The following is a 26525-nucleotide window of genomic DNA, read 5'->3' on the forward strand; positions in this document are numbered from 1 at the left end:
CTATTTCTTGCTGTCTCTCATATATCCTATGCATCACTGGTGTATGCCGTCTGCATCTCAGAAGCCAGAACACTGACAGCTGGGCAGATTCCAATCAAGACCAACCCAGGCTTCTCATAGGCAGCTACAGGTTCACTTAAGAAATGACTTGTTGCTCCAACCTGGAGATTCAGAACTACTGCTGTAACAATCTCAGACGCACCTGCACTCTTAACACTCATCTGCATGCTTATAGATGCTTCACTTCAGGCACCCAAAACTCTGAAACAGGGCAACAAATATTAAAAGAATGTAAAATGCCTATGTATTGTCCCATTATGTAAATGCCCCTGGTTTATAAGATTAATAGCTGACCCAAACTGATTTGCATACCACACAGAAAAATGTTAAGAGAAAAAATTCAGTGAGGTCCCTACCAGCTGATGGTCAGAGAAGACAATGTGCTTCTTTTTAATCTGAATCATTTCTGTTAGTAAAATGAACACACCATTGTACCTGCCCAGCTGATTTTGGTATCGAAAGCTTGGTTCCTTTATCAAATATTAACTTGATATCAGTGATGCTTAGCACGGAGCGCTCATTTAGTCTCTGTTTTTTTAAAAGGTGGCAAACATGTGCCAGGAGGATAAAATTGAATGTTTGTTGTTGAATGTTTTAGAGTGTGGAAAAACAACCTCACAAAACCAAATCAGAATTATTGTTGATTTTAATACCCATTAGTGTATAATAACGAAGTCAAATAAATACCAATATTCTCAAGTTAAAAATAGACAATGACATAGATATAGAAAAAATCTATATTGCCCATATTTTTAAAAATCTGGATTTTTCTGGCATTGTCTAGATAACAGCCAAATAATTACCAACTTCAATTTTTGTGTGTGTGTGCAAATATTTCTCTGAAATAGCAATGTTGCTTATTTCACTAAATAGCCATGTTTTAACTGATTGATGCAGTTTATGGATTTTTCTCTGTGACTATATCATCTCTGCAAAGACTTGATAATTATCAAGGTTATTCTCTTATTTTAAAGGGTTGTCCCACTTCTAAAAGACCTAGGATGTTTGCTTTTGGAAATACTTATTAGTATTCAAGATCAAACGAGCCTCTACATTAAGTCGGCTGGTATGAACAACACTGATTTTTTTCTCTTATATTTTTCTCTGTGATGTGCAAATCAGCTTGGGACAAATATTGATCTTGTCTATGTGCAGAAATCTCCAAATAGAACCAGGGGTATTTATATATTGAGAAGGTTCATAAGCACTACATATTTTAAAAATATTTACTGCCCTATTTCATCATTTCAGCCTCCGGAAGGGAAGTTTCTGTAAGCATTCAGTCTGTGGTCCTCCCTGAAACAGCTTCTATGGTAGAGGAGCCCAGGGCTGCAGAGAATGTAGGCAAATCTGAGAATCACGTCTCAGTTTGAATCCTGGTCTCCTGTTTGCTAGTTGCATGATCTTAGGGAAATTTACTTACTCTGTAGGCTTCCTTGTATTTAAATAAGGGTGTCCCTATGCTAAAGGTTTGAAACCCTGTGATTAGCTGTTCCCACTCAGAAAAGAGTGTCTTAATTCTCTTCTTATAAAGGAAAGTATCTACCTTCCCCAGGAAGAATTAATAACCTCTTTGTGTTCCCTGGCATATTATACTGTCACTTCTCTTAGGAGATGAGCTAACACCACTGTAATCAATGCTTTATCTCCTGATTCTAATACATGCTGTTTTCTTTTAAAAAACATCTAACAGTTTATATAAAGTTACAGCAGAAAATAACTGTCAATTAGAACAACCTAAGATCGAATGAAATGGGCCTTTAAAATCAAACTCAAAATGTGCAGGGCAAAAATCAATTACTCTGCATTCACTCTTTCCTTTCTGAATGCACATTGGCACTGATGCTAAAGGCAATCTTGTTCCTCCAGTTCAGTATGTCCCAAATTACTGATGGAGAAAGACTAATTTTTATAATTTTTAAAGTTATGAGCATACATTTTATAAAATATAGTAAAACCTGATTACTAAAAATGTGAAATCAAAATACAAAGATAGCTGGGTGTGGTGGTGCACATTTGTAATCCCAGGAACTTGGGATGCTGAAGTAGGAGGATCACAAGCTCAAGGCCAATCTGGACAATTTAGTGAGACTGTCTCAAAACAAAACAAACAAACAAACAAGCAAATAAAAAAGAGGACTGGGGATGTAGCTTACTAGGAGAGCACTTAGCATGCTCAAAGAGGCCCTGGGTTCAATCCCTAGTATGAGATAGACACCCAAAGATATGAAAAAACAAGCCTCAATATTTTATTATGTGATTCAACAGAGATTGTTAAATTACTATGCAGGTTTCTAAACCATGATTCTCAGATTCTTATCTGTTGTGTATTGGTCAGAAACAGCCATGGTCCAGGATGAGTTCTTGAACCATTCTTTAATTAGTAATGCTCTTCTTGCTTTCATCTCAAGAAAGACAAGGCTTATGTTACTTCTAACCTGTTCAACTCAGAGTTAAAAATAACAGAATCAGAGTATGTCCAGCTGATAGTGAGGACTGGCATCTCTGGGGTAAGGATGCTCATCACAGAGGAGGAAAGTGAGCCTCAGAAAGGTTAGGTGGCTTCTATGTCACAGTGCAGTATGCAGTGGGAAAACCTCAGGGCCAGGACCTACCTAGTTTCTACTGGTCTTAGGTTTTTTTTTTTTTTTTTTCTTTTTTTCCTAACAACTTTTCTACTCTTTATAAAATACAGTTTTATATTCACCCCCCTTATTCACTTTACAAAGGTAACAGTTTTAGTTACCTTCAGTCATCTGAAGTCCAAAAATATTAAACAAGAAATTCCAGAAATAGATGATTTGTAAGTTTTAAATTGCATGCTGTTCTGAATAGCATGATGAAATCTGTGCTATCCTGCTCTACACCACTTGGGATGTGAATTGTTCCTTTGTCTGTTGTTTCCACACTGTATACTCTACCCTCCCTTTAGTATATATAGTATAAGATACCCTGAAAGAGATATCACTTCACATAACTTTTATTATAATATATTGTTATAATTGGGCTGGGGTTGTGGCTCTGTTGAAGAGTGTTTGCCTCACATGTGTGAGACACTGGGTTCAATTTTCAGCACCACGTGTAAATAAATGAATAAAAAATAAAGGTTCATCAACAACTAATATATATATATATATAATATTGTTATGATTGTTTTACTTTATTATTAGTTATTTTTAATCTCTTACTGTGCCTAATTTATGAATTTACATGTATGTATAGGAAAAAACAAACAGAGTTTGGTACTCTCTAAAATTTCAGGCACCCACTGAGGGTCCTATCCCTTAAGGATAGAAGGGTCTACTGTCTTCTTATTCTGATACTTAAATTATTTAAAACCTTTTCCTTTTCTTTTATTTGGTACTTTTGATCCTTGGCACATATATAAACTTAGAAGCAAATGAAGGGTCTTAAAATAACTATCATGCCTATGCATTCTTTATTCTTTAAGTTATTCTTTTAAAATGTTCCTGTTTTCACCAAGTTTTGCTTATGATTCAGATTCTTAGTGAAGCTATATAATAGATTTCTTGAAATTTTAAATTTTTGGCTAAGATGTGTGTGTGTGTGTGTGTGTGTGTGAGAGAGAGAGGGGGGGGAGGGAGGGAGAGAGAGAGAGAGAGAGGGAGAGAGAGAGAGAGAGAGAGAGAGAGAGAGAGTTTTTTTTTTTTTTACTGGGGATTGAACTCAGAGGTCCTCTACCACTGAGCCACACCCCTATCCCTTTTTATTTTATTTGGAGACAGGGTCTTGCTAAGTTTCCTAGGTTGGCCTCAAACTCTTGAACCTCCTTTCCTCAGCCTCCAAAGCTATTGATATTACAGGTATGCACCACCAGGCCTGGAAGGAATTAATTTTGAAAAACTGGTTATTGTAAACAGAATGGGAGTGGACCCAGTTCTTATCCATGCCATGTCCATAATCACATCTAGGAATCTGGAGCAGGGGTTGCAAAGTTCCAGAGGGGCAGTGAGCAATAAACTGGAATCATCCTGGGAACTTTGAAAACATCCTTATGCCTGGGTCTCATCCCTGCAGTCTCTGAGTTCATTCATCTAATGTGGGTGCTGAGAATTTTAAAAGCTTCTCAGGTGATTTGAACTTTCAGCCAAGGCTGACAACCATTGCATGGGAGGTCATTTCTAGGTGAGCTCTCTGAACTCATCCAACATTTCAGAGGATGGAGATGATTGAAGGCATCATTTCCTGTGATTTTCTATGAGATCCAACCCAGCAGAGCATATCATTCCCTTGAAAATGTTTTTGTTACTTCCAGCTATATATATATTTTTTCATTTGACAAATAATAATTGTGCATTAATTATAACAAGGTTCTATTCTAGGAATACAGTGAACAGAAAATCTGAATCGTGTTCGACTCTTTCCTTGCCCAATCATTCCTACATCCAGGAGCCACCCAGTGTTAATTTTCCCACAGAGCTTGCTTCCAAATCTGGCCCTCTTCTTGGCTACTTTTGGTCAGGTTCTTGTCAAGCTGATACCTGTCCTTCTCTCCATGATTGCTGGGTCTCCTCATTCTAGGTCATCTTCTACATGGTGGCCAGAGAAGTCACCGGGATCAGTCAATCCATCTGGTCATCAGTCTGCTCAGAGCCTCTGCTAGCCAATGGAAACATGATTGGCTGAGTAGATGACTTGGAAAAGGGCTCCCCCTCCCAAGACAGGGAGGCTGTGAAGAGTTACAGAAGGGGTCTTCTTCCCCTGCTTGAAGCACTTGCAGAGCAAGGTGAATGGCTTGGCAAACAAAATTTTGCCTAGAATTCAACCCCTGTGGAGGAGCCTCTGTGCAGACACAACCTGCCCCACTGAAGCCAAACAGGACAGCCCTTACACTGCTGTCTGAGAACTTCTGATGGTTCCTGGCCCGTTCAAGGAAATGTTGCCCAGACACCTTAGGCAGCTCAGAAACTGGCTTAACGTATGTTTCCGACTTGTTCTTACGCAACTTTGCTCCATGCAGTGTGTGGTCCAGTTACATGGAAATTCTTGCTGTTTCCCCTCTGTATCTGTCTTCACATGTGTGATTCTCTTTCCCTGGAATGCATTAGCCTCTCTATTTCAAAATTACTGCTCTCCCATGACCTGCCCACACATCCCAAGATCTAGTTCAACAGACCCCTGTGTTTCTGACACAAGCTCCTATCTTTCCAGTTTAACTCTTCTCTGTTTCAACTGCTATTTCTTTGATACTTTCAGTATCAAAGTTCTTTGATACTTCTCAGCCTAACAGTTCAGCTTTGATCACATGTTGATCATCTGGATCACTGTCTCACCAACACTCTGACCTCCCCAACCCCCATCTTTTGTTTCACTCTTCTGGCCAAACTGTAGCTCAGGAAAAACACCATAATTCATTTTCTCTGTTACTAGTCCAGGGTACTGAGTGCTACTAGAAAAGAAAAACTCAAAAATGTGCAGATTAGTGACTATAAATTCATGTCTTTGTGGGTTCTCAACACTGCTGCACAATCCTGTTATTTGTTATTGCTCAACTTACTCCCTTGGGAACTGTTGCCAATCTTTACTAGTTGCCTCCAACTTCTTAATCAACAACTGCTCCCATCATGCCCTCGGGACACCTTTCCTCTTACTTCATGGAAATAACTAGGATTCTTTGGACCACCAAAGATGAAATAGGCCAAATTCTTATTCTCCTTTGTCCCATGCTTACTAAACCCATACTTTTCTCCTTGCTCAGCCTTCCCCAGGGGTCCTATACCCTATAGTATGCTACAGCACATTTCTCCATGCTATGAATCGAATGTTTGTGTTCCCCTAAATACATATGTTAAACTCCTAATCCCCACAGTGGTGGTGTTTGGAGATGGGACACTTGGGAGGTAATTAGGTCATAAAGGTGGAGACTTCATGATGGGATTAATGTCCTCATAAGAACAGACATGAGAGACCTCTGCTGCCTGCCGTGGGAGGAAGCAATGAGAAGATGGCTATCTGAAAACCCAGAAAGCAGACTTACCACCCTCTGGATCTGCTGGCACCTTGATCTTGGAATTCCCAGTCTCCAGAACTGGGAGAAATAAATGTTTATTGTTTAACCCACTCAGTTTATGCTAATTGTTCTAGCAGTTGGAATAAGACACACCATGAATCATTCGGATTTCCTATATTTTTAACTTCTTTCCTTTATACCCATGGTCCAGTCTTTTCCACTATTAATGCAAAAAGAAAAGGGAATCTTTTGATCTCGTGTCTCCTTTTAGCTGTAACCCAATATTCTCCTTCCCTTTGGAGTTGTCATTTTCCGTTTCTACTTCTCATTCCCACTCAGCCCACAGTGCACAGGTTTCTATCCCTGACACCATGTTGAAACTGCTCTCCCAAGGAATGGCAATCTCCAACCTCCATATTGTCTAATGAACACCTGGCTTACTGAGTTTCTTTCTTGCATTAGACCTGATTTTTTTTTAATTTTTATTTATTTATTTATTTATTTTTTTAGTCATACATGACAGTAGAATGCATCTGATTTTTTTTTTACTCTGAATTCTACTGGTTTCCAAGTCACCACTATCAGGATTCTTTCTATATTTTCTCAAACTTATACTTTATGGACTCCTTGGTGGAATTTTCTCCTATCTGCCCTGTAAATGTCAGTGTTCTCTGGAGTTCTGCCCTTGGCCTAATACTCTACAATCCCTACCCCTTTTCCTTGGAGGTTATTACTTACTCTTAAGGGTTTAAATATCACTCATATGTCCATAATCCCCCCCAAATCCATATTTCTCCTAAATTTCAGAATTATATATCCAATTTCCTTTTGGATATGTCCACTAGCAATCTTACAGGAATGTACCATGACCAAAATGGAAATAATCATTTTCTACTCCAAATGTGTTTCTTTTTCTGTAGATCCAGTTTCTAGTTAATGCCACTACCATCTTTCTGTCAACAAAGCCCAAAGCTTGGCAGCTACCCAAGTCCTGTTCCTCTCTTTCATCCTCCTATATCCCTTTTTTCTTACTATGAAGGCCCCCATCAGCTCCATCTGGAATTGCCTCCTAACTCTGTGACTGCTTGCTTCCAGGCTTGACTCTTTAGGCCTACCCTCCAAATGGCAGCTAGAGAGATCTATCAAAATGTACAGAACTAACCAAGTCACCACCCTACTTAAGACCCTTGGATATGTCCCTTAACCTTCTAAATGGAGCCTACATTTATTAGCATTGCATACAAGCTTTATCTGAGGCATACAAACTCTACCCACCTGGAATAGCGATTCTATTTCATCTTTTAACTCAGGCCAGGTGTCATCTTCTCCAGAATGTCTTCCCTGAACACTAAAACTAGTAGCAGAAATGATTTGTTCACTCTCCTCCCGCACCACCCACACATTTAATGACATTATACAGAAATATGTATATGTGACTGTCTTTCCCAATACCTTAGTGGCCATATTTTTTTCCATCATAGTACTTTTTTGGGGGGAAGGGGTGTACCGGGAATTAAACTCAGGGACACTTGACCACTGAGCCACATCCTCAGGTCTATTTTGTATTTTATTTAGAGACAGGGTCTCAGTGAGTTGCTTAGCACCTTCCTTTGCTGAGGCTGGCTTTGAACTCCTCCTGCCACAGCCTCCCAAATCACTGGGATTAGAAGTGTGTACCGCCACACCTGTGCCATCACAGTATTTTTGATTCTTAGAAGACTCTTGCATATAGGAGTCACTTGTATTGAGTTGAGTCCTCTTCTACTGCAGCCTTCCTATGACTAAAGAGAAAATCTTACCCAATCTGTCTTTTTAAAAACCACGTTTCTCATCAAATGACTGTGTTGCTTCTAAGAATATAAGCTATAGAAAATTTCTGGAATAAAACACTTGGGAGAACACCCTCTTTGGGTTGCTACCTTCCACAATGATTTCTTGCCTATAATCAGGTTTTCCTTTCCAGCTGATACTATATGCTTTCTGTCCCCAAGATTCATCAAAGATTCTCATTCATTGAAAAGTCCCTTTCAGGGCTGGGGATGTGGCTCAAGCGGTAGCGCGATGGCCTGGCATGCGTGCAGCCCAGGGTTCGATCCTCAGCACCACATACAAACAAAGATGTTGTGTCTGCCGAAAACTAAAAAAAAATAAATATTGAAAAAAACATCTCTCTCTCTAAAAAAAAAAAAAAAGAAAGAAAGAAAGAAAGAAAAGTCCCTTTCTGCCCTTATGCTCCTTTCTATCATTTCTATGAATTTGTTGTGGGGGAGGGGGATGACTGCAGTATGCATTCAGTCCACCATCTTACAATCTAGCCATGCAACTGTCTATATTTGGGGCTGGGTATGTGAATTGATTATCAAGGAGGCTCTTTCTAATAGTAAGAACATAGCTAAAACAGAAGGTGAGGTTCCTTCTTTAATCTCTTCTACAAAGACAAACATTTTCCTCTTTAGCAGCACAGTGCAGTTTCTATCATCTCCTAAGAATGATGATTTTAAAATTTGTGTTGGGAGATCCAACAGCATTTAGCTCTCTGCTGGATTTTTTTTTTTTAAACAATGGATCCAGGCTGAAATCATTCCAGAACTTTTCAAATATGTTTCTAGAGAAAAACCCTCTTGTGAATTTCAAAAGAAAAGGTATCATTTTATAAGATGAATAATGATATTTTCAGGTACTTTCCTCATGCCATTGTATCCTAACAATGCATCCTTTAAAGATACTTCTATTGAAGTGAAATTCATAAATCCTAAGTGTCTAGTCCAGTGAATTTTCACAGTATGAGCACACTTCATAAGTCAGTGCAATCAAGACAGAACGATGCTATTACCCCAGAAACCTGCTCATGTTCCTTCCAATTCACTAATTCCCACTAAGAGCAACCATCTCATGACTTCTAAGACTTTGCATTAGTTTTGCTTATTTTTGGTATTTCTATAAATGCAATCATGTCTTGCATAGTTTTTATGTTCATCTAGCTTCTTCATTTGTTATGTTTATTACATACTAGCTTCTTCTCAATGCAATATATTTCATTTTACTATTATACCACACTGCATTTATCCACTCTACTGTTGCAGGACCTTTGGGTTGCTTTTAGTTTGTGTTATTATAAACAGTGCTGCTATAAACATTCTTAAACATGTCTTTTGTTGAACATACATGTGTGCCTTTGTTAGAGAAATGCTAGGAATGGGTCTTGATATATGTATGTGCTCGGTTTTAAAATATATATATATATATATATATATATATATATATATATATATATTTAGTTATCAATGGATCTTTGTTTTATTTATTTACTTATATGTGGTGCTGAGAATTGAACACAGTGCCTCACACGTGCCAGGCAAGTGCTCTACCACTGAGCTATAGCCCTATGCTCAGTTCAAATAGATACTATCAAATACTTTTCTAAAGTGGTTAGATTGATTTATATTTCCATGAAGTTGTCTATGAGAATACTAAATGTTTCATATCTAAATGTTTTCATTAATAGTCATCAAAATAAGTATTATTTCTTTTTAAAATTTTAACCATTTTGATAGGTCTATAATAGTATATCCTTGTGGCTTTAATTTAAATTTCCTCACTTATAATAATCTAATAATTGAACAACTATTTATGACTTTTGCCCTTCAAGATACTCTTGTTTGCAAAATGCTAGCAGACCATTTTATCTTATTTGATGACCTTCAAATTAGAAATAAGGTATACTTATTATAAGTGAAACTATACACTGATATGTAATGAAAAGGCTAGTAACCTTTCATCTTCTAATACTCCTCTTGGAGATTCAAAGGTCTTCTTAGAAAGAGTTGATATTGAAATAATTTTGCCTTCAAGTCTTGGCTTTGCCTTTCTGAGCTGAATAAACTTGAACAAGTTATTAATGTTTTTGTATTTCAGTTCTTCATCTGTGTCCTCTGTGAAATGGAGATGATGATAGCATTTCATAAAATTGTTATGATAAATAATTGAGCTACTACATGCAAAGCACCTAAAATAGTACCTGGAACATTATAAGCACTATATATTTTGCTATCCTAATTTTTATAATATCACAGAATATCATCTTTTGCCTGTGCAGCTGATATATCAAAGGTAGAGTCATGCCAACTTTTTGATATTTATAATTATCTTGAATAATCTTGTTAAAATTAAAAGATAATTAAAATGTGTTTAGAGGCAGCTGGCTTATGTTCTACTGGTACCTTATTAAATGGCAACATTAATATTTTTTTAGTGGAAACTTTAAAAAGATAGTCTTTTGCGGGGGGGCAGGTAGTAGGGATTGAAGTCAGGGTCACTCAACCACTGAGCCACATCCCTAACCCTATTTTGTATTTTATTTAGAGACAGGGTCACACTGAGTTGCTTAGCACCTCATCATTGCTGAGGTTGGCTTTGAACTCATGTTCCTCCTGTCTCAGCCTCCCAAGCCACTGGGATTACAGGAAAAAGATAGTTTTAAACCAAAGCTCATTTGAAAAAAAATATATTATCATTCTAATCTTAATAGGCAGAAATAGCCAATGAGCATTCGTCTGCTTTATTTATACAAATAATAAGAAAAAAGGTACATGTTCTTGTTTGTGGGTAGATCACTTTTCTAGAAACCTCATGTTCTGAGATTTCCATCTTCAAAATAGAGAGCCAAGTAAGCATGTAACCGAACCAAACTAAACCAAACCAAATCAAGAACAAGGATAGCAAACTAAACACTTTCTGAACAGCCAGAACCAGAGGCCTACAAAGTCAGTAACAACATTCATGTGCTTTTCTCAGAGGAAAAGGCCCTAATTAGAAGGGAAGTTTAATCTTGTTATTTGTTTGTTTGTGTTGCTTTTAAACCCATAGCAACAAATTACTAATGGTAGGCACACTCAACAAGTCTTGTAATGACATGAGAAAGCAGATTTAAAAACCCAAATAACAGTAATAACAGAATCAAATGGAAAGTTGTGTTCAATCATTTAGTGTAATAGTTTTAGATATCTCAGAAGCTCTCAAGGACAAACAATTCCCTGCCCCGCTCCAAGAGTGCTTTATAAACTCTAAAGTCCAATCATCAACATCATCAAAAAAGCTTAAGCATCTTGGAATACTCTGAAGTTCCATCTCTTTTGCCTTTCTCTGTTTCCTCCACGTACATTTTCTCCTGTGCAGTTTCATCTGACCACATGGAATCAACATCGTGAACAGTCTCTGGCATTGACTTTATACCTGAGCTATAGACCTTTCTTTCAATAGCTTTCTGAACGTCATGTGATTAACTGATAAGTTACTTAAAATCCAACACATTTTTTCATTATTTTCTTTTTCTCTCCAAACCAGCTTTTCTCTTTGTGTCTCCTCCTCTTGATAAACACATTCCCATTCTCTTTTAGTTGACCAAACTGGAAAACTCAGTTTCTTTTTTTCACATCATCCTATTATTTATCCTCACTCTCATCAGTCTTACTGATTATATTTCTGAAATGTTTCCAGAATAATAATAGATAATATTACTTGTGTCAAGCACTTTACGTGTACACATACCCCTAATCTAATTAATTAATGAGTCCAGACAGTGACCCATTCTATAGATGAAGAAACAGAAGCATGCAGAACTAGAGTAGTTTTCCCAAGGTGACACAAACAGTTAGTGATAGAGTGTGGGTCTGAGCCCAGTCTTTCTGGTTCCAAAGAGGGGTTGGGAGTGGGGTGTCGGCGGGAGGGATTGCTTCTTTGCTGCTACATGGTGCTCTGGAATGAACTAATTTCCATTTTTTTTTTTTTTGGCTATAACTCAAGTTCATATTTTCTTGATCTTTTTCATTCTTAAAAAACTCCACAAATGTAAAGAGGTGCCTCCTTTCCCCATGTCTGAACATGTTGACACCTTGTGGTGTCTGTAATGGCTCTGACCTCTTTGCCAGCGCCTTGGAGTGAGTCCTTGTGCGGACCACTTTCCTGGACCAGCTACTCTGCTTCCACTTAGCCTCAGGCATCATTTTCTGGATTCTTCTTGACTCCTTGTCTGCAGTTCCTGATTCATCTCCTAGTCCCAGACTCTGGAATTCTGGTTGGAATCCTGAGCTTCTGGCTTGTCTGAGAGGGAAGGACAAGCAGTTGCCACAGGCTCTTAATGGTCTTCCCTGCCCTCTGCCTTTATTCTCTCCCCCTTCCTGGTCCATACAAAATTATCTCAATTTTTTTCCTTGAGGATAAAGGAATCAATATTTTACATTATGCTTCCTTTTCTTCTTATAAAAACAACTCCATTCATTTGCCTAGAAACTTATAGATATTTCTCCATTCATTTGTCTAGAAATTTATAAATAACACCTACAAATGACATCTCTATAGAACATGTCTATAAATTTTGTCTATAAATTTCTAGACAAATGGAAGTACTTTTATGCCCACCAATTCTTACAGATTTGTCTCGAGGGATATGATAATGTCAGAACCTAACTGATACTATGTTCCCAAGAAGCTGTTTTGAAACTTAGTGTAAGAAATATGGTTTCTGTGTATAATGTTTAAACATGGATATTTGCAGATTTCTAAGCTTGTGCTATAACTCACAATCCTAATGTTCACTTAAACTTAATATATTTTGTTTTTCCTTAAGTTTAGAAGAAAGTTGAAACAGATGACTTTGGAGCTAGGGGAGCATTCCTCAACCTGTGGGCATCCCACGCACTGTAATGCGCTTAGCAGCATTCCTGGCGCTAGATGTCAGTGGCCCCCTCTCCAGCTGTGGTAAGCAAGAACTTGTCTAAACTTCCATGGGATGAATTGTCTTCCTTTGAAATTTGCATGTTGACATATTAGTCCGTAGTAACTCGGAAAGTGATGTATTTGGAGATGAGTCTTTAAAAAGTGATTAGGTTAAAATGAGGTAATTACGTGGGCTCTAATCCAATATAGCTGTTTTCTTCATGAGAAGAGAAAATGTACATACACAGGTACAGAGGGACAGCCATCGACCTCCAGGGAGAGGGACCTCAGAAGAAGCCAAACCCTGTGGATACCCTGATCTGGTACTTCCAGCCTCTAGAAGCCTCCAGCTTCCATGGTGAAGTTCGTGTCTGTTGTCAATGCCACCCAATCTGTGGAACTTGGTTACAGCAGTCCTAGCAAACTAGTTCACAGACATTGCCAAATAAATGTCCTCTGGGGTCAAGTTACACCTGGTTGAGAATCATCGAACTAGTATACGTGAATAACACACAGGACACTATTAGTTTTCTTTTCAAGGACAGAAAAATTAAGTTTCTAATGACATTTTTCTTCAAAAGAGGGAATTTAGAAGGACCTTTCCTCCTCATTCACCTTTTACGCCACAAATCCTTTTAGCAGATAATTTTATTACTTTATAATTGGATAATGAAAATATAAAATACAAAGCAGAGAAAAAAGTCATAAGGATATAGATAAGACCATAAAGATATGGTATACATATGATTCAGGGAGTGACCCTGGGGCTGTGTCATTGAGTCTCTGTTAAATAATTTTGGAGCTGTGACTGTACCTAATGGCTCCATAATAATTACATAGAAAAGACTCCCAACATAATTTTTCAAAGAAAACCTTCCAGAAGTGTTCATTAAAAGAACTAGGTCTATTTTATTTTATGCAGGCAGAAATTCCCTTCATCTTTTGGTTATTGCATAGGCTTCCTATCCTATGCAATAACCAAAAAACAAATACCTTGCAGTTCACAGTGCAACGATGGGAACCCTCCATGACAGCAGGACAATCTTTCTACCCTAAAGCAAATACAAAAGCTCTGGATTATCATTATTGAAAAAAGGCAGATCTGATCTGCATCATCTGCCCTCATTCCATGGGTTCTAAATGGTTCTGTTGGCTGCCTGTCACCCACAGATTGGAGCCTGAATGTTGTTATCTAGCTATCATATGATGAAAGGAAAAACTGATAACAGATTTGAGAAAGAAACCAGAGTCTCAAATGACAGTTCAGCCATCAAGTCATTATAGACCTTGGTCACTGTTGTGCTTTTGTGGCCTTAAGTTCCTACTGTTGTATTGTAACAACTATTTCAAGCTGCTGGGGTGAGGCTGAAATGCAGTGTAGGTGAACAGTCGGCACAGTGTCAGGACTCAAAGGGGGCTGACGTCTCCATGGTCCCAGTCCTAATGCACTGGATTAGGTTTCTTTTTCCCAAACGTTTCCATACAGTCTACATTCCAGTCAAAACAGACTGTCTTTCATTTTTTCCAGTAAGTCCTGAGGTCAACACAAGAAGTCCCTTTCCAGGGAGATTTCCTCTTCAAGGGAAGGATCTGGAGTTGTGCTGTGGTTTCCTGTGTCCAGGCTTTGCTAGAGTTGAGCAGGCTGGAGACACTGCAGGTAAAGTGCTTGGCACAAGACCCTCTCCCTCTAGTCACATCTGCCTGCTTAAATTCACTCCTTCTTCACTTCTCAGTGCTTCTTTTCTTCGGGCTTCTGCTCCTGTACCCCCCATAGGATTGTTCAGCTAAATAATTCCCTGGTACTGCCTAAAATCCTCCAATGTTTCCCTATTTCCTCTTCAAATGCCTGAGCATGATTGACAAAGCATTGAATAATTGGTTCCTAACTCTCCATTGTTGTCCTAAGTTGTGTCACTCCACTTTGGATATAGTCACCACTATGCATCACCTATACCTCAGGCCCTTTCCTTTCTCAGGGCTTTTTATGGGGGCACCTCCTTTCCATGGCTAGTCCCCCTTCATTCTTATGTACCACTTTTTCAGATAAGTCATCTTGACCTTCCAATCTAAAAGGTTTTTTCTCCCTTCTGCCTTCCCCTGCCTTCACATCTCCTCTCTGATTCTTTTCACTTGGAAATGTTGGGGTCACATCTTTCTTTAGTTCTGTCTTCCTTTCTGAGATGCAGTGAGGGTGTGGGTGTGCTAAATCACCAGCTTTGAGCACAGCATCTGGCCCATGGCTGACACTCAGTAAACACTCTTGTTGAGTGACTGGCTAATGAATGCTGCCTTCTCTGGCAGATCCCCTTCCTTTCTTATTTCTCAGAGGGTTATTTTGAACACATATGCTTTTGTGAGTCTGGGAGTTAGCATAGCAAACAGATTAAGGAACATTGTACCTGCAGTGTGTTTTTTCTTTAAACAGTTGGCTAAAATATACTTTTTCCACATGCTATAGTGTTAGTCTGTTTAATCAAAAGATATTAATGAACAAACGATAGAAAAATGAAAGGACCCCAATAAAGCTCACTGACTAATTTTTTTAGTTACTTCCCTATTGAATAGAGATGCAGAAATAAAATCGTATCTTAACGTCAAATAGAGAAGGCGCATATTCTACTCCCTGTTTTGGTATTAGGCAGTGTGTGAGCCTGCATAGACACATAAGCTCCCTAAACTGAAAATTTTCCTCTTCAAAATGGAGGAATCTCTACTGTCCTTACCTCAGTGGATGGGAATATGAATGCACTATTTTAAAAGCATATTCTGAGTTCCTTTGAAGTGCCTGCAATATACATAATGAGCTTATTTTTGCAATGCTTTCAAGGATTTTAACCTCAAAACAGAATAGCAAATCAGAAATGTAATTCTCCAAAAGAACAAACTGCTATGAGCTCTGAATTATATCAACTACCCAAGAGTTTGATTTAAATATTCCTTTCCTTTAAACTAAAATAATCCTATGAGTACTGTCTTGCTTTAGAAAAATGAAAGAAAAAAAACTTTTCCCCTGTCATAACGGTACTTTATAATTATGCTATGGGAATAATTTCCTAGCTTAATGTTTGTCTTCATTTCTCGGGGACTGATTGGTCAGTTCTGGAGGTCAGTTCAGGAAACTGGATTTTCCATTCAATTTAACCAAGGTTCCAGTAGAGGGAGCAGAATCAACAATTAGAGAAGTGAGATTTCTAAAACACAGATACTTAGTGAAAAAAACCAAATCCTGAATTAATTTGTGAAATGCATAAAACTTCACCTTAGCTACCAGTAGCATGGCTCGTCAACTCACCATCCAAGGCACTGCTGTCACACAGGTGGCTGTGTGCCTTTTCCTACCAGCTGCTCTGGAACATTCATTTACATGCTCTCAAGTGCCTCACTGATACACTCTTTAAAACTACCAAAGGCACACTTACTGTTATCGTTTAAATAAGTCCCAAACCTTAAATAAACATACAAATAAGAACAACATTTAAAGTTTTTTAGGCCAAGTCCAACAATAATAATATAATAATTAATAGCATAATACTAATAAAATATAATAATATAATCAGAAATTAAAAATGTATACATCAAATGTATAATTAGTAGCTGAAAAAAGATTGAAGAGGAAGAAAAGGGGGGAACCTCAAAATGGAAAAGCTCATGCTCTGATCCTTATAGTGCACAGGTTAAAGGAACTGAGTCAAGTGTGGGACTTCAAGATCATTTCAATGATTCACCAAAGAGCCAAAAGGCAAGTGTTGAACTGACTATGAGAAAGTGAGTTTAAAATCGTACTACAAATTAAACAGTAGGAAGTGGAGAGCTCCTACTCATATTAGGGACCTCATTACAGACTCCAGCTGCCCTAGAACTGGGGCACGTATGGCTGTGTGGCTATATGTGGCAATCCTACCGAATGTGTTCCTGGTTGTTCATTGCCATGAGAAGAGGCCATAATATTAAGAAGAAAATTAAAATTAGTGAAATTTGTTATCACTGGTGATATGGATTTTATCCATTAGTTCAATTGTGTGTTTAAATGTATTTTCAAAAAGTATGAAACATTCTTTTATTTTACTTCTTTAACTCAGAATTTTATCCTTAGGTAAAGCGAAATAAATATACATAATAAACATTATATAATTACATATATAACATATGTATTATCGGCTCTGGATTGGATATGAGGTGTCCCCCAAAAGCTCACGTGTGAGACAATGTGAGAGGGTTCAGAGGGGAAATGATGAGGTTGTGAGAGACTGAACTAATCAGTGAATTAATTCTCTGATAGGGATGAACTGAGTGGTAACTGAAGTGGTAGGGTGTGGCCAGAGGAGACAGAAATCGGGTGTGGTTTTGGGGTATATATTTTGTTAACTAGAGAGTGGAGTCTCTTTCTGTTTTCTGATCACCATTCCAGCTGCTTCCCTCCGCCATACTCTTCCACCATGATGTTCTGCCTCACCTTGAGCCCCAAGGAATGGAGCCATCCTTCTATGGACTAAGACCTCTGAAACTGTGAGCCCTCAAATAAACTTTTTTTCCCTAACATTGTTCTGGTTAGATCTCTTAGTCACAGCAGCAAAAAAAAAAAAGGTGACTAAAACGTTATCCAACATGTTATCATAATATACATGATTATATACATGTATGCATGATTTTTCATCCGATATTATCGTGTATGCTATGCTATTTCAAGGACTACAAACCTTATCATGAAAAAACCCCACAAAACCAAAACCAAAGCCCTGAGTCCCTGACTTACCCTTTCTGCTTGTGATTCTCACTTCCCGGAGGCAACTGTTTGCATTTCTTCATCTAGACTCTCTTCAGACTGTAAATCTCTAGTCTTCTACCAAGGTGATCACTTGTGGTGGAAAGCCAGTGTTGTGGGAACAGTTGCCTGGCTGTGTGAGCTGAGGATATGTCTAATTACTTATTACTAAGAATCTCAGTGCATCTTCCTATTTTCAACAGTTCCTTAATTTTCAAGAGTATCCCTTTCTAGAGTTTCCTGGCAGGAATTGGCATGCTTGTTGACTCACTTCATGCCATTTTATCTGCTAAGTCATTTGACAAATTTGTTGAAACATCCTGTCTGTTATAATTTTTCTCTCCTGTTCTCATTGTTTTTGTTGGTTTATGGCTTTCAAATTTAAAATTTTTTTTCCTGCCACTTGAGATAAACATGCTTTTAATTTGTTATATTTTTTTCTGATCTATTTCTTAAGCTGGGACTGCATGCCAGTTATTCAAATATCTACTTGTTGTAGGTATAATGTTTTATTTTTCCAATCCATGCCAATCTGAATAAAAATAGCCACATTATATTATTTCCATGACTTTGTGCCTACTCACACTTAGGAACTTTAGTTTCCAACAGATTTTCTTCCCCAAATCACTGTGGAAGCTCTAGCCTTGATTGGGAGGATGCATCAGCATGTCAAGAATGAGTTCTTTTGGCAGGAAGTGGTGGCACATGATGACATGGCACATGCCATAAAATCTCAGTGACTCGGGAACCTGAGACAGTAGGATCCCAAGTTCAAGGCCAGTCTCAGTAACTTAGTGAGGCGCTAAGAAACTTAGCAGGACCCTGTCTCAAATTGGAAAAAAAAAATTCTTTTGACTATAGTGTGATGACTGTAGCCCACCCCTTGTCCTGCTCGACTTGTGGTGTGTTGTGTCAAGATGCTATCAATGATCCCCCCCCCGGTCTCAGGTGTATAACCAGGCACTTCCTACTTGAGACCCAGAAGTATCTGGGGCTCTACTGGTTTCACCATGGTCACTACTATATCATGGCCAGTGCTACTGCCAATGACCCAAACTTCTTCAGTATGGAACAATTCCTTGTAGACACTTTTTAATAGTAGGGCTCTGGGTCCCTTAATGTGGATGGGATCTTCCTCATCGAGGGCTGCATTCCAGAGTAGACACAGCTTGGGTGCAAGTTAAATAATTTAACCAGAGTGATACCACTTATAAGTTTGTATAATTCTAAGAACATGTCTTTAATTGCCACAAGTCCATAAAACTGTCAGCACATTTTTCTTTAGTAGGAGAGGGCTTCTTGAAGCAGATGGGATTTTAGTAACTTTTCTTTCAGTGAGAATAATAAGTTGGGAATTCAGAGGGAGTTGTTGGTGTTCTAGCTGGTGGGTTTGGGGTGACTTTGCAATCTGCCCACTGCTCTGGCTGTGAAAACAGTTTCCTAATCCTCCCTCATTAACATGTGAATCCTATTTGATCTTCTGTCCTTCCTAGATGAAGGAACCCTGTGTACCAATCTTCAACACAGCAGTCATTTTTCTATCGTAATCTCCAAGCTCAGTGTCTCAACATTTGGGGGAATAAAATGTCCAAGAAAGAAATGTGATGAACAGAATCAAGTTCTTCACTTTCTAAGCAAGATTAACAAGGTAAAAGTTTCCTAGACTTACCAGATCTACCTTCCCATAAAACCTAGGTCCCCATGAAGTCTCTCCCAGACCTTAGCTGGTTGGGAATTAATCTCTTCCTCCACCTAACTCAAAAAGAACTGTCTTTCTACTTGTATTAAAACAATGAATCACAGCCTTTCTACCATTGGAGTTCTTGGGGGCATGGGCACTTCAGCCGAGTCCTGATGAGATGTGTCAGTTAAAATAAAGGGAGGGAAGAAAGGGAAGGGCATTTCTGGTAGGAGAACAGCATGCACCAGAGCACTGAGGCATGAGAGTAGGCTGCTTTCCAGAAACTGCAAGGAGGTTGGCAGAGTTGAATGGAAGTGCTTGTGTTGCAACATGACCTGGTACATCCAGGGCCAGAGCCAGATCAAGCTGGCCTTCCGCGTCACATTGAGGAGCTCAGGCTCTCCTGGCTCTGGGAGCTACTCTCGGATATTAAACAGGGAAATGACATCATCTTTGGTTTAGTAGATGTCTTGAACGATGGTTCTTTTTCTTTTGTGTTTAAGTACCTTAAAAAAGAAGTGATGATTTAAACTGGGAGATTTTGCAGCATATTTTAGTTTATTTTCCTTCTCTCTTGATATGGAACATTGGATTTTTTTGGTCATTTTTGTGCATCTTCTGTATTAACTTTTCATTAGACATACTAACAGGCTTGAATTACAATGATTCTTCCCATGCTCTTTCTTTTGTGGTCAAACAATTTTCCTAGATCTTTTTTAGGAGACTTACATGTCTGCTAGCTTCAGACTGGCTGTAAGAAACTTCTTGAACCCTACTTGCAACTCCAATTAGTCATAGATCAAAACATTAATGTGGACAGATTAAAGCAGAAACCCTCATGGTTTGTTTCCTAATATCATCTGTCTCTGCTTTGAAAAGCACACCAACGGAATCTTCTGCATCTGTACACCCCAAAGGCAATTTAATCTCCTCTGGCCAACATTAAAGCTTTAAAGTAACTCTATGCTATGATGTATTTTTCCTCTTTTTCCAAGTTCAAGCATTATATAATTCACTTTTTATCAGCCTCATTCTTGCAGATGATCAGTTGCCACATTGTTTATAGTTTTTAACATCCTTTGACAGAAACCGTACAGGCTAACGTTAATTGATTGTCATGCGAAATTGAACATAGGCAAGGACATAATCTAGAATGCATTATCATGTTGCTTTGTACAATTTTAACTAATGCTAGTATTTTTAAAGGTTTTCAAAGAAAACCATCCATTTATAAACCTCAAATGCCCAAATAAACAATTTCATTTTTCATTTACCAGGTCTATTTTAAAAATCAATGTTCCATAGATGTGGGCTTCTCACTTAAATTACAGTTTATCCTCCTGAAATTCAAAAATATTTTCAGTGTTAAAATTCCATATAGAACTATTTAAGCAATTTTTAAAATTCCTTACCCCCTTCTTAAAAATAATTGAATTTTTGTCTTGATCATTCATGGTTACCAGCATGCAAACACCAGTACCTGCTCTAGAACGTATTTTGAAACTGCTGAGTGATGTCTGCAGGATTCCTTAACTGCATTCTAAATGGTTATAGAGAAATTTCTTTTATTCTTTTGGCTTTTATTTGGGAATTATTTCTTCTTTGCTATTGATTGAGTCTACTACTTCTCTACTAATTGATGAGTCTTGCAGCTATGAATGAAGAAAGTTTTTTTTTTAATATTTAGAGTTTATGTAATTGCAACATATATTCAAAGCCAATTAATCAAGCTTATAAGGATTAAGCATGAACATGAAAGAAAAAAATTGGATGTAGAAGACTGCCATGGCTCCTTTTTGAAGAGATTTTAGTTTTAGGATTTGTACAGTAGTATTTGACACTCGGAGTCCTATTTCACTTCTGGCTCTGTTATAAGAGGCTGAAGTAGCTAGATCTGAGGACTTGTTGCTTTTCTGCCTATTGTGGTGGTGACTTTTGTAATTTCATGTATGATAACAAAACACCAGTAATCTCATAAAGTGAACAATTATATTCTGAAAAATAGGTATGACTTAAGGTATCACTCCAAATTTACCCATCTTTTAAAGCCAAAGCTTAAAAACATTTAAAAATGAATTAAATAGGAAAGTAGAAATTAATGAAAAACCTTTTCATTTTTATCTTTCTGAAAATTCAGCTTGTCATATCAATTCACTTAATATCTATTCATCAGACTAGGGCTATAGCTTAGTGGCAGAGCACTTACCTAACATGTGTGAGGCACTAGGGTGGATCCTTAGCACTGCAGAAAAATAAACAAATACACTAAAGATATTCTGTCCATATACAACTAATTTTTTTTTAAAAAAATCCATTCATCATTATTCAGTTAATTAATAAATATTTTAAAATGTTGGGAAATGTCAATTTATAAACATCGTATACGGTTTCCTCCCAAATCATAATTCATTTGCTCATCCACTCAGTTATTCACTCAACAAACATTGGGAAACTTCTATGTTCCAGACCAGTGATAAATGCTGAGAATGCAAGATTTAATAAGATATGGTCACTGTCAAAAAATCTTTCAGACTAAATTATAATCTCTTCAAAGGGAGAGATTTCGTGAGCATTAAACACTAAAATGTGATCATTCTCACTTATGAATTATTTATAAGGTAGCATATCTGGACTCATCTATAGATTTATTGAATACTCTTAGGAAGAGGGAATTTAACCTGCAGCTAGAAAGTTCGCTCCCAGATGTTCCAAGTGGATTCTGCTATCCACTGAGGATTAGTTTTGCATTGTCCTTTTTTGATCAGAGGATGTGCTTCATACAATCAACTCGTGCTGTGGTATGCATACACCATGTGTAACACATTTTTTTGCTACTGACTACAATGATTGAAGTCAGATGTTAGGAGCTTTCCTTTAGCCAGTATTCTTAATAGTGTTATAATGCTGGTGTTGAGAGACAAGGATCACACCCTGGTGGTACAGACCCCCAGGCCTCTTCTTTCTCAGGTTATATTTGTTTAACAGCATTCTCCAGACAAAGCCTCTGCCTATTTTCCATTTCAAAAGAATATTTCTTATTGTAAAATATCAGACAAGACAAGACGGCCTGTTGTGGTAGTTTGATGTGGGAAATGTGTTTGAATAAGGAAAGTATTGTGGAACCCATCACAGCCATTCAGGCAGTTCTCTCTTGCGGGGGGGTGACTATCAGGTAGTTGAGTGTGTATATGTGGGTACACTTGCACATGGACAGCATGCTGTACCAGAAAGACTACTGACTTGGGATTCAGATGTCTTTTTTTTTTTTGTACTGAGGATTGAACCCACACTCAACCACGGAACCACATCTACAGCCCTTTTTTATATTTTATTCAGAGACAGAGTCTCACTGAGTTGTTTAGCACCTCACTTTTGCCGAGGCTGGCTTTGAACTGATGATCCTTCTGCCTCAGCCTCCTGAGCCGCTGGGAATACAGGCATACACCACTGAATTTGGCTCAGAGGGCTTCTGTTCTGCCATGTATGAGGCATGAAAACTTGAGCAAGGTACAGTTTATGTGCATCGGAATTTTTGTCTATAAAATAGGGATGACACTAGCAATGTTATAGGGTTGTGTTGAAGATTAAATGGTTTATAGTGTGTGTGTGTGTGTGTGTGTATATAGTGTTATGAATTATACATTGTATACTCAGGATTATTTATAAACAAGAATATTATATACTCTGCAGGCACATTACCAGTTTTGAAAGAACTAAGTTATAATATACTTAGAACAGTTAATGTTATATTAGGATATGTCGTATTTTCCCCCTTCATTATTCAGAATATACTACCAATTCTTTTAGCAATTGCTATTATTTAGTAAGTACTGCTATTCACAGGCACTGTGCTAGGCACATTCAATCTCTACAATGGTACTTTATCATATATGCTATTATCACCTCTGTTTTACAGAAAGAAACTGAATCACAAAGAAGCTAAATATCTTACCTATGATCACTAACTGGTAAATTGTGGAGAATTCATAACCAGGTAATCTTACCTAGAGCTCTCACTCTTTTTAAAAATAGCTTTATTGAGATATAATTCACATACTACTCAATTCACCTATCTAAAATATACAGTTTGGTGATGTTCATATGCACAGTTATTTGATCATCACCCAAATTTAATTTTAGAATAATGTTTACCCAAAAATGAAACCCCACATCTGCCAGCATCACTAACCAATACCCAGGCATGCCCTCAGCCTTAGGCCATCCCTAATTTACTTTCTGTCCTTATAGACTCACTTATTTTGGACACTTTATATAAATGGAATCACACAGAAGGTTCATTGATGTTGTCTCCTCTATCACCAATGAATCCTTTTAATTGCCCAATAATATGTCATTGTGTGGATACACTACATTGTATCTATCCATTCATCAGACATTTGGGTTGTTTCTTTGTTTTGACACAGTGCTCTTTCTAACCCACTAAGATCAACTGCAGCATTTACAAATCATTTACTATACTATTGCAATTATTAGATCTCTAATTATTTACTGAATACTATATGCCAGATAGTTGTGTCAGAGACCTGAACAAAATTCCTGTCTTTATGGGGTTTACACAATAAAAAGGGGGACAAATAATTACAAAGTTACAGAAGTGATAAGTGTGTTAGTGAAGATGTGACCAAGATTCTGTGCCAGCTCAATGGAGGGACCCCACTTCAGTCCAGGACACCGTGGGTAGGATGGGTGAGATAAAGGTGCAGATAGACTTTCTCAAGGGACGACCCTTGTGTTGAATTTGAAGTACAAAGAGGAATGACCTAGTGGAGAAGAGCAAGGAGGACAACCTAGGCAGAAGGGCGCGTGCTCTGTTAGGGAGTCCAGCATGTGCTGGGAACTCCAGTGGTTTGTTACAAGGAGTATGAGAAACAGCAGAGGGAGCTGAGCCTGCCTGGAGATTGGGGTGAAGTAAGATGATAGCAGGATAGTCTGTGTAAGGAGGTTCGATTTTGTCTCAAAGCTTGGTGTTTCCCATAGTTATTTTCTACTACATAAGGACAGTAACTGATTATTTGACTTTATTTAAATTTTTTTTTTTTTCAGTGCTGGGGATCAAACCCAGGGCCTCATGCATACTGGGAAAGTGCTCTGCCATTGCACTACTTCTCCAGGTCTTATTTTATGTTTCAAAAACATATTGTGGCTGGGTGCAGCGGCACACCCCTGTAATCCCAGTGGCTCGGGAGGCTGAGGCAGGAGGATCACAAGTTCAAAGCCAATCTCAGCAAAAGTGAGGCACTAAGCAACTCAGTGAGATCCTGTCTCTAAGTAAAATACAAAATAGGGTATACAACCAGAAACATGAAAAATTGTGCTTTATATGTGTAACATGAATTGTAATGTATCCTGTTGTCATATATAACAAATTAAAATAAAAAATAAATTTAAAAAAATACAAAAGAGGATTAGGGATGTGGCTCAGTGGCCGAGTGCCTTGAGTTCAATCTCTGGTAACCCCCAACCCCAAACATATTGTGTATCTGTGTATATATCCATCTGAACACTTAAAGATGTATATGTATATAGATGTATATGTGTATATATATCTATATCTATCTACCTATCTATCTGGGGAATAAGAGGGAGAGAGAGAGAGAGATAAATTGACTTACAATTACCTAGGGGAGTTTAATAAAAAAGGAAAACTTTGATCACTTTCTGTATGTGACACATTAGCATCACTTGTCATAAGTAGAAGGAAATTTTAAAATATATATAATGAAAACTAAATAATGGCATTAAATTTATAGTTAGATTCCCAATTAGATATTTCAGGTCACACTGCGTCTGAAGCCTGTTCTCCCTTTGATAAGAGGGAGTTGAGTGCATCAACCTCGGTGAAATTTCTCATTGATCAAGTTGACAGGGAACTGAAAAGGGTGTGACTTTGTCCATATGTGACAAGATGCTTGGATTTCATGACCCAGTATAAACTAGGCTCACTTTTAGATGCTGCTGGTACCTTGGAGAGTCACTAAAGATTTTTAAAATTTTCTAGCAGAGTCAGAAATGTCACCCTGGCTGTGACCTGGAGGACAAACTGGAGGACAGTCATTCCATAAGGAGCCATTCCGGTACTCCAGATGAGAGAAGAGGACTGGGAACGGGCTGTTGGCTGGTACAGTGTTGTGCGATGTGACTCCGGTTAGGGTAACCTTTTGTCAGATTCCAGCCTTTAAAAGAAAGCTAACTACTAGGCTTTCTAGCTGTTGGGGGAGGGACTGGAGGTGCTTATGTAAAACCCTTCCTTCCTTCATGGCGTTTGGGCTTTTAATTGTTACCTAGGCAGTTAAGTGGAGCATTTCTTCCAGGGCTTGGGGGAGGTGTGGCCGGCTGAAGTGGGCTGAGAAGCGGCTCTAAGCCTTCATGCATTTATCCTTTCAGCTTCCACTTGACTGGATTTTCTCAGTTTCTCTGCTTTGGCCTCACCCCCATCTCCTGCCTCTCTCGGCTTCTTTGTGTCAGTGTTGCTTTCTGTCAGATCACTGTCAGTGGCCCAGGGAAATGGGCAAACAAGGCCAGAGCGGGCTGCTTCCAAGTCCCACAGTTCCCAGCAGCACCCGGGGCAGGAACAGGGCAACTGGAGTGAGGGGCTGCCCAGCACCAAGTGATTCCTCTCACATCACTCTGGGGAGCAGCCAGAGGACACCAGGAGGAGTCGTCCTGCTTACAAAATCACCTCCAGATTTCACTGAAGTGACCAGGAGGAGAGAACTAAAAGCACAAAGTGAAGGCAATTCTAACCCACATGATGACTGAATAATATTTTAAATTGCAGTCAGGCTTTTGCCCTATGAAGAAACAATTTGAATATAATCTCTTTGGAAATACATTTTATCTGGGCCAAGATAAAATAGCAAAATTGCATAGAAGGAAGTGAAAAAATAATTTAAAAAGAAACCTGCTTCTATTCATTAAGGTCTGATGTATAATGTATACATGACTATGTCCTGGTAGAAGTCTGAAATAATCTCTGTATTAAAATTCAACAAAAACTTTAAGTTAAAATGGAGAAGCTGAAAAAAAATCCAGAAACCTTTAAAAAGCACCAATTTCTTATTTGAACAATGTTAACATTTCATTTTCAACACGGGGGCTATTTATAGCACCTACATTAATAGAGAGGTAATTGAGAAAAATATCCTCTGCATGTACAAATCTCTGGCAAGACTTTGTGTAATTTCCACTGACAAACAGAAGTACATGGGTACCTTTTGAACATACGAGTGACTTAATGGAAAGCTTCCTGTCTTCTTTTTCTGAGCTCCACATTTTAGGAATTCAGCAAAGATGTGGGAGGAAGAAAAAGCAGGAAA

The 26525-nt window shown here is 38.1% G+C and overlaps 1 protein-coding gene across 3 annotated transcripts in view; it reads right to left on the minus strand.

The window, feature by feature from the left end:
* Lgr5 (leucine rich repeat containing G protein-coupled receptor 5) overlaps positions 1 to 26525 on the minus strand; it is a 123034-nt gene that overhangs the window by 69363 nt on the left and 27146 nt on the right. The window lies entirely within an intron of this gene.

Source organism: Urocitellus parryii, chromosome 5 (assembly GCF_045843805.1).
Source record: "Urocitellus parryii isolate mUroPar1 chromosome 5, mUroPar1.hap1, whole genome shotgun sequence".
NCBI lineage: Eukaryota > Metazoa > Chordata > Mammalia > Rodentia > Sciuridae > Urocitellus > Urocitellus parryii.